We start from the raw sequence: 7820 nt of genomic DNA on the forward strand, positions 1-7820 counted from the left end.
TGACTGCCATCTGGTTTCTGTACAAATTATAAATAGCCTTTCGCTCCCTGTATTTTACCCCTGCCACCTTTAGAATTTGAAAAAGAGTATTCCAGTCAACATTGTCAAAAGCTTTCTCTAAGTCTACAAATGCTAGAAACGTAGGTTTGCCTTTTCTTAATCTTTCTTCTAAGATAAGTCGTAAGGTCAGTATTGCCTCACGTGTTCCAACATTTCGACGGAATCCAAACTGATCCTCCCCGAGGTCTGCATCAACCAGTTTTTCCATTCGTCTGTAAAGAATTCGCGTTAGTATTTTGCAGCCGTGGCTTATTAAACTGATAGTTCGGTAATTTTCACATCTGTCAGCACCTGCTTTCTTTGGGATTGGAATTATTATATTCTTCTTGAAGTCTGAGGGTATTTCGCCTGTCTCATACATCTTGCTCACCAGCTGGTAGAGTTTTCTCAGGACTGGTTGTCCCAAGGCCGTCAGTAGTTCTAATGGAATGTTGTCTACTCCGGGGGCCTTGTTTCGACTCAGGTCTTTCAGTGCTCTGTCAAACTCTTCACGCAGTATCGTATCTCCTATTTCGTCTTCACCTACATCCTCTTCCATTTCCATAATATTGTCCTCAAGTACATCGCCCTTGTATAAACCTTCTATATACTCCTTCCACCTTTCTGCCTTCCCTTCTTTGCTTAGAACTGGGCTGCCATCTGAGCTCTTGATATTCATACACTTGGTTCTCTTCTCTCCAAAGGTCTCTTTAATTTTCCTGTAGGCAGTATCTATCTTACCCCTAGTGAGATAAGCTTCTACATCCTTACATTTGTCCTCTAGCCATCCCTGTTTAGCCATTTTGCACTTCCTTTCGATCTCATTTTTGAGACGTTTGTATTCCTTTTTGCCTTCTTCTTTTACTGCATTTTTATATTTTCTCCTTTCATCAATTAAATTCAATATTTCTTCTGTTACCCAAGGATTTCTAGCAGCCCTCGTCTTTGTACCTACTTTATCTTCTGCTGCCTTCACTACTACATCCCTCAGAGCTACCCATTCTTCTTCTACCGTATTTCTTTCCCCTATTCCTGTCAATTGTTCCCTTATGCTCTCTCTGAAACTCTGTACAACCTCTGGTTCTTTCAGTTTATCCAGGTCCCATCTCCTTAATTTCCCACATTTCTGCAGTTTCTTTAGTTTTAATCTACAGGTCATAACCAATAGATTGTGGTCAGAGTCCACATCTGCCCCTGGAAATGTCTTACAACTTAAAACCTGGTTCCTAAATCTCTGTCTTACCATTATATAATCTATCTGATACCTTTTAGTATCTCCAGGGTTCTTCCACGTATACAACCTTCTTTCATGATTCTTAAACCAAGTGTTAGCTATGATTAAGTTGTGCTCTGTGCAAAATTCTACTAGGCGGCTTCCTCTTTCATTTCTTAGCCCCGTATGCTACGTATGTGTACAAAATCAAAAGACAGATGAATGATAGTTGCGCATGCGGCAGTGTGGGTACTCCAGAGCACACATTGTGGGACTGTGTGCTCTACAAACACGAGGCAGATAAGAGCCGTCAGTCATTAAGGATGTTGGATCCGAAAGGAGCACCGACGGACGAGTCAGCCTGGCGCATCGTGAACAATACTGCAGCCGCAATATCCAGGAAGGACAAGGAAGATTTCATGAGGCATTCAAACATACTTCAGCGTGCAGCCATCCCGCGTAGATAACATAGTCTACATACGGAGAGAAGACAACTGAGATCGGCGACCACTGAATGAAATGGCCTTTCAAGAATTTACATTGTACAGTAAATCGTGGAATCGCTTCTTATATTGGAAACGCTGCTGTTCAAGTGCTGCCCTATGGCTAAGGAATCCTGCAGACAATGGCTGATGACCGGGGTAGTATGACAGCAAATTCTGTAGCGGAAACAATCATATGCTATTCAGATGCGTTCTAATAAACAAACAAAAAGAACAGATTCTGTAGTACTAACAGTAGAATTAGAAGCTGGATAATTATTTAAGGGCTTGTAGTGTTGTTAAAGTGGTTGAAAGTAGTTGTAGTATTAGCATTTTTGTAGTATGAGCATTTTAATAAGTACGAGGAATAAATAATTATTATATACATTTATTATCATCCAGGAAAATGTGAACTTTATGGCCTATTTTAGCTTCTCAAATGACAGTAATAAATAAATAAATTCAACCAATAGTCATAACTGTCGTACTTAATCAGAAAGTTTCATGATTGTGGAGGAAACGTCTGACTACTTTTTGTGGGTTTTCGTGAGGTTATGTGCGGGTGAATTACTAGTATTTGTGATTGACCTACGACGCTCGGTTCTTCTGTGTTTCAGTTATCCCGTTACCGTGGATATGACGGGTGATACCTGCACCTACAACTCTCAAAAATAGCATCTTCCAAGTGTAAAAAACAAGCTGGTGTATGTTCCCTTATGTGTTCATGTATACATATTACTAAATGGTCGACTTCGGTTCATTAGGAGACTTTTAGGGAAGTGTAGTTCACCTGCAAAGGAGACCACATGTAGGACGCTAGTGGACATATTCTTGAGTACTAGTCAAGTGTTTGGGATCCGCACCAGGTCGGATTGAAAGAAGACATCGAGGCAATTCAGACGCTAGCTCCTAGATTTGTTGCCGGTAGGTTCGGTCAGCATGAAAGTGTTACGGATATGCTTCGGGAGCTCAAGTGGGAACCCTTGGAGGGAAGAAGACATTTCAAAGAACACTACTGAGAAAGTTTAGAGAATCGCCATTTGAAGCTGACTGCAGAGCGATCCTACTGCCGCCAACATACATTTCGCGTAGGGACCACGAAGATAAGATACGAGAAATTAGGGCTCATACGGAGGCATATAGATCGTAGTTTTTCCCTCGTTATATCCGAGAGTCGAATAGGAAAGGAAACGACAGGTTGCGGTACAGAGTACCCTCCACCGCGCACCGTAGGTGGCTCGCGCAGTAGGTATGTAGATGTAGAAACAGAAATTAAAGTCTACTCCGCGTTTATCTGTCTGTTCAAAAATGGTTCAGATGGCTCTGAGCACTATGGGACTTAACATGTATGGTCATCAGTCCCCTCGAACTTAGAACTACTTAAACCTAACTAACCTAAGGACATCACCCAGCCATCACGAGGCAGAGAAAATCCCTGACCACGCCGGGAATCGAACCCGGGAACCCGCGCGTGGGAAGCTTGAACGCTACCGCACGACCACGAGATGCGGGCCATCTGTCTGTATTTGAAGGCTAATTTCAGGAACTACTGTAAGATTTTGGTACGGTTTTCACTAATAGTCAGACTGCTGATTCACGAGGAAGGTTTGTGTTTATAATTTATTACCACTATGCCAGGTAAGTCCGGCCATATACAATTAATGTCACCCGTAGAAAGCGCGGCAGATTGCTGGTTCAGTTATTAGTGTATATTGTGTACATGGAAATAGGGGCACTAACTGTTTTCCATTTGGAAAGTAGAAAACTCTGCGTGCGTGTACAGTGTGCATAAAATACATTATAAGTGCGTAACATTGACATAAACGCCGGCCGGGGTGGCCGAACGGTTCTAGGCGGTACAGTCTGCAACCGCACGACCGCTACGGTCGCAGGTTCGAATCCTGCCTCGTGCATGGATGTGTTACGTTTAAGTAGTTCTAAGTTCTAGGGGACTGATGACCACAGTAGTTAAGTCCTATAGTGCTCAGAGCCATTTGACATAAACAGTGCCTTCGTGCTGCTGCAGTGTACGTTGTCAAAGGTAACTGGGGCTATATAGACGAATTATCAGTGAGAACTCTGTGTGCTATTTCGTGTGACTAAGTAATTAAACTCGCGTCATTCACTTTGGCCCATAAGTTCCACGAGTGGGTCAAGTCTTGAAAGCAGATATTCCACAACCCGTCTGCCAGCCGCAGTATCTTTGGCCGACGCAGCATCCCCGCATCCGCCTCGTCGTAGTTGACCGGCCATGGAACTGCTGCATCAGTCGGAAGAGGGCACACGCGTCTGTCCAGCTCAGCAAGGCCGCAGGACGCACTGCGTGCTGCCGTCAGCGAAGCTTCGGCGGTTTGGCCGTGACACTGCAGCAGAGCAGAGGTGTACACATTCCGCTTTTAACCTGCTCACGGTTGCCGTTTAGCCAGGCAGGCAAGCTACCGCGCGATATCAGCTCAACGGGCAGGCTGCTTCGTCCAAGCCGAGCTACGGCCAACCCAAGCAGGCTAAAGGACTCTCAAAAAAAAAATGGCTCTGAGCACTATGGGACTCAACTGCTGTGGTCATTAGTCCCCTCGAACTTAGAACTACTTAAACCTAACTAACCTAAGGACATCACAAACATCCATGCCCGAGGCAGGATTCGAACCTGCGACTGTAGCAGTCGCACGGTTCCGGACTGCGCGCCTAGAACCGCGAGACCACCGCGGCCGGCAAAGGACTCTCGCTTGCCTGCACGTCTTCCCTCTGTGCTAAACTATACAGCAGTTTATTATGTACTCTTTTATTGTAGTGTTATGATTAGGGTTCAGAAGTTGATGAAAATACCCGCATATCACAAGACGGCACTGTGAAATTCATTTCAGGTCATTGCAGGACAGCCGGCCGCGGTGGTCCTGCGGTTCTAGGCGCTCAGTCCGGAGCCGCGCGACTGCTACGGTCGCAGGTTCGAATCCTGTCTCGGGCATGGATGTGTGTGATGTCTTTAGTTTAGTTAGGTTTAAGTAGTTCTAAGTTCTAGGGGACTGATGACCTAAGATATTAAGTCCCATAGTGCTGAGAGCCATTTGAACCATTGCAGGACAAAAAATGGTGGATTTTATTTTTTTTCTCTGCATATTTCGGGTTTATTTATTTATTTCGATATTAACGGTTTTCTCTGCGTCTTTACTCTCTTTCGCCAAGTACTGCCTATTCTCAGTTGGAACCTTCGTAGGTCACCTCTAATACGTGTTTTCTGTAGTAAGCAGAACCATCTCTGAAAGTCGCGATCCTCCGCACCTAAGAATCTGAAGATGATTTTTATACGGCAACGGCAACTAAAGAGAGGGTTTGAAAGTCTAATTTCTGTAACCTTAATGTGTTCCAGCTAAATATGACCCCGGTTATACTAATTTTAATCACTCTTTCCTGGATCTGTATTGCACATTCGCTGAATTCATTCTAAGGGGCAGAAGATGGTTCATATGACTCTGAACACTGTGGGACTTAATTTCTGAGGTCTTCAGTCACCTAGAACTTAGAACTACTTAAACCTAACTAACCTAAGGACATCACACACATCCATGCCCGAGGCAGGACTCGAACCTGTGACCGTATCGGTCGCGCGGTTCCAGACTGTAACGCCTAGAACCGCTCGGCCACCCCGGCCAGACCAAGGGGCAAAAAAGTTCATTCTAAATTCCCCAGATACATTTTAGCAAACGCGAAGTTCGTTTTTCATAGTACGTTAATCCAAAAGGTACATGGCTGAAAGAAGCTTTTCCTTAATACTAAGCTTTCTACATAATACGTTGCATACCACCAGTTTATGTTGTTGTATATATATATTGCACTGAATCGCCAAAGAAACTGGTATAGGCATGATTATTCAAATATAGAGATACGTAAACAGGCACTGCGGTCGGCAGCGTCTGTATAAGACACCTAGTGTCTGGCGCAGTTGTTAGATCGGTTACTGCTGAAACAACAGCAGTTATCAAGATTTAAGTGAGTTTGAACGTGCTGTTACAGTCGGCACACGAGCGATGAATTGGGGATTTTCCCGTACGATTATTTCGCGAGTGTACTGTGAATTTCAGGAATCCGGTAAATTATCAGATCACCAGAAAAAGATCCTGCAAGAATGGGAGCAACGACGACTGACGAGAATCTTTCAACGTGACAGAAGTGCAACCCTTCCACTAATTGCTATAGATTTCAATTCTGTGCTATCAACAAGAGTCAGCGTGCGAACCATTCAACGAAACAATATCGATATGAGCTTTCGGAGCCAAAGGCCCGCTAGTATACCCTTGATGACTGCACGACACAAAGCTTTAGTCTCGCCTGGGCCCGTCAACACCAACATCGGATTGTTGATGACTGGAAATATGTTGCCTTGTCGGACGAATCTCGTTTCAAATTGTGTCGAGTGGATGGACGTGTATGGGTATGGAGACAATCTCATGAACTCATGGAGCGTGCATGTCAGCAGGGGATTGTTTAAGGTGGTGGAGGCAATGTAATGGTGTGGGGCATGTGCAGTTGGAGTGGTATGGGAGTCCTGATACATCTAGATAGGACTCTGACATGTGGCACGTACGTAAGCATCGTGTCTGATTACCTGTATCCATTCATGTCCATTGTGCATTCCGACAGACTTGGGCAATTCCATCAGGACAATACGATACCCCACACGTCAGAATTACTACAGAATGGCTTCAGGAGCACTCCTCTGAGTTTAAACACCTCCGCTCTCCTCCAAACCCCCCAGGCATGAACATTATTGAGCGTGTCTGCGATACCTTGCAAGTTGCTGTTCAGAAGAGATCCCCACCCCTCTTACTCTTACGGATTTGTGGACAGAGCTGAAGGATTCACGGCGTCAATTCCCTCAGCACTACTTGAGACGTTAGTCCATGCCACGTCATGTTGCGGCACTTCTGCGTGCTCTCGGGCGCCCTACGCGATATTAGGCAATTGTACCAGTTTCTTTTGCTCTTCATTGTATATTCGCTATGCCCCATTTTTGTACTTGTTCAGTCAATGTTTGGCCTAAATTTGGAATTCCTACGCACTGCTAAATGGGTACAAGTCCTTAGCACACATTTCCACACACTTGTCGGCCACTAGGTCTTAGCCTTCTTTCAAAATATTTATGGTGTGACGAAATTGCTGGTCAAATTTACAAACATGTCGTAACATACTCGAGGTTCCCGAATGAGTGTTTAATAATTTTTTACACAACTTGCATTGCGAGACACCTACCAGTTTATATGAAGCTGCTTCATAAATACACAGCAACTTTTACACTGTTGGACTTGCGCCCTGTTTCGTGACTGGTATATATTTCACAATTTTTAATTTCTCATCAATAACCTTTAAGTTTGATTTGTTCATTTTACTGCTCCCACCGTTATGATAAATGAACTGCAGTGAAACTACCTACGCAAACACATACACTGACCGGCCAAAACGTTACGACCACTGATCACTGTGACGTTGGATGCAGCATGGTGGCTTTACGGTCACGTGACGCGGTAGCAAAAGAATGTAAGCGGAGCAAACACGGACGGGGTATCACCCTAGCGAAGATATGAGCTGCCAATGGGGAAATCCATTGAGATAAGAGACTTTGACAAATGGCAGATTATTATTACGCAGAGACTGTATCTCGAAAACGGTGAAGTTGGTCGAATGTTCACGTTCTACTGTCGTGAACGTCTACGAAAAGACGTTGAAGGACAGTGAAACTACCACTAGGCGCTGAATGGCTGGGCGTCCACGGCTCTTCACAGAGACTTGTCTGCTGCTAAAGTAAAACAGATGGTGATCCGTGGCAGCTCTGACGAAAGAGCGCAGTGCTGGTGCACGCACAAGTGCTCCGGAGCACACCTTTCATCGTACATTGTTGAACGCGTGTTCACATGTTGACCCAACGACATCATCAATTGCGACTGCAGTGGGCACGGGACCATCGGGATTCAACAGTCGATCAATAGAAACGTGTCTGTTCTTCAGGCGAATCATGTTCTTGCTACACTACATAGATGTTTGTCTCCACAAACGCCGTCATCGAAGTGAATGGCAGCTCGAAATATGCAGCT

This window comes from Schistocerca gregaria, chromosome X (genome assembly GCF_023897955.1).
Source record: "Schistocerca gregaria isolate iqSchGreg1 chromosome X, iqSchGreg1.2, whole genome shotgun sequence".
Taxonomy (NCBI): domain Eukaryota; kingdom Metazoa; phylum Arthropoda; class Insecta; order Orthoptera; family Acrididae; genus Schistocerca; species Schistocerca gregaria.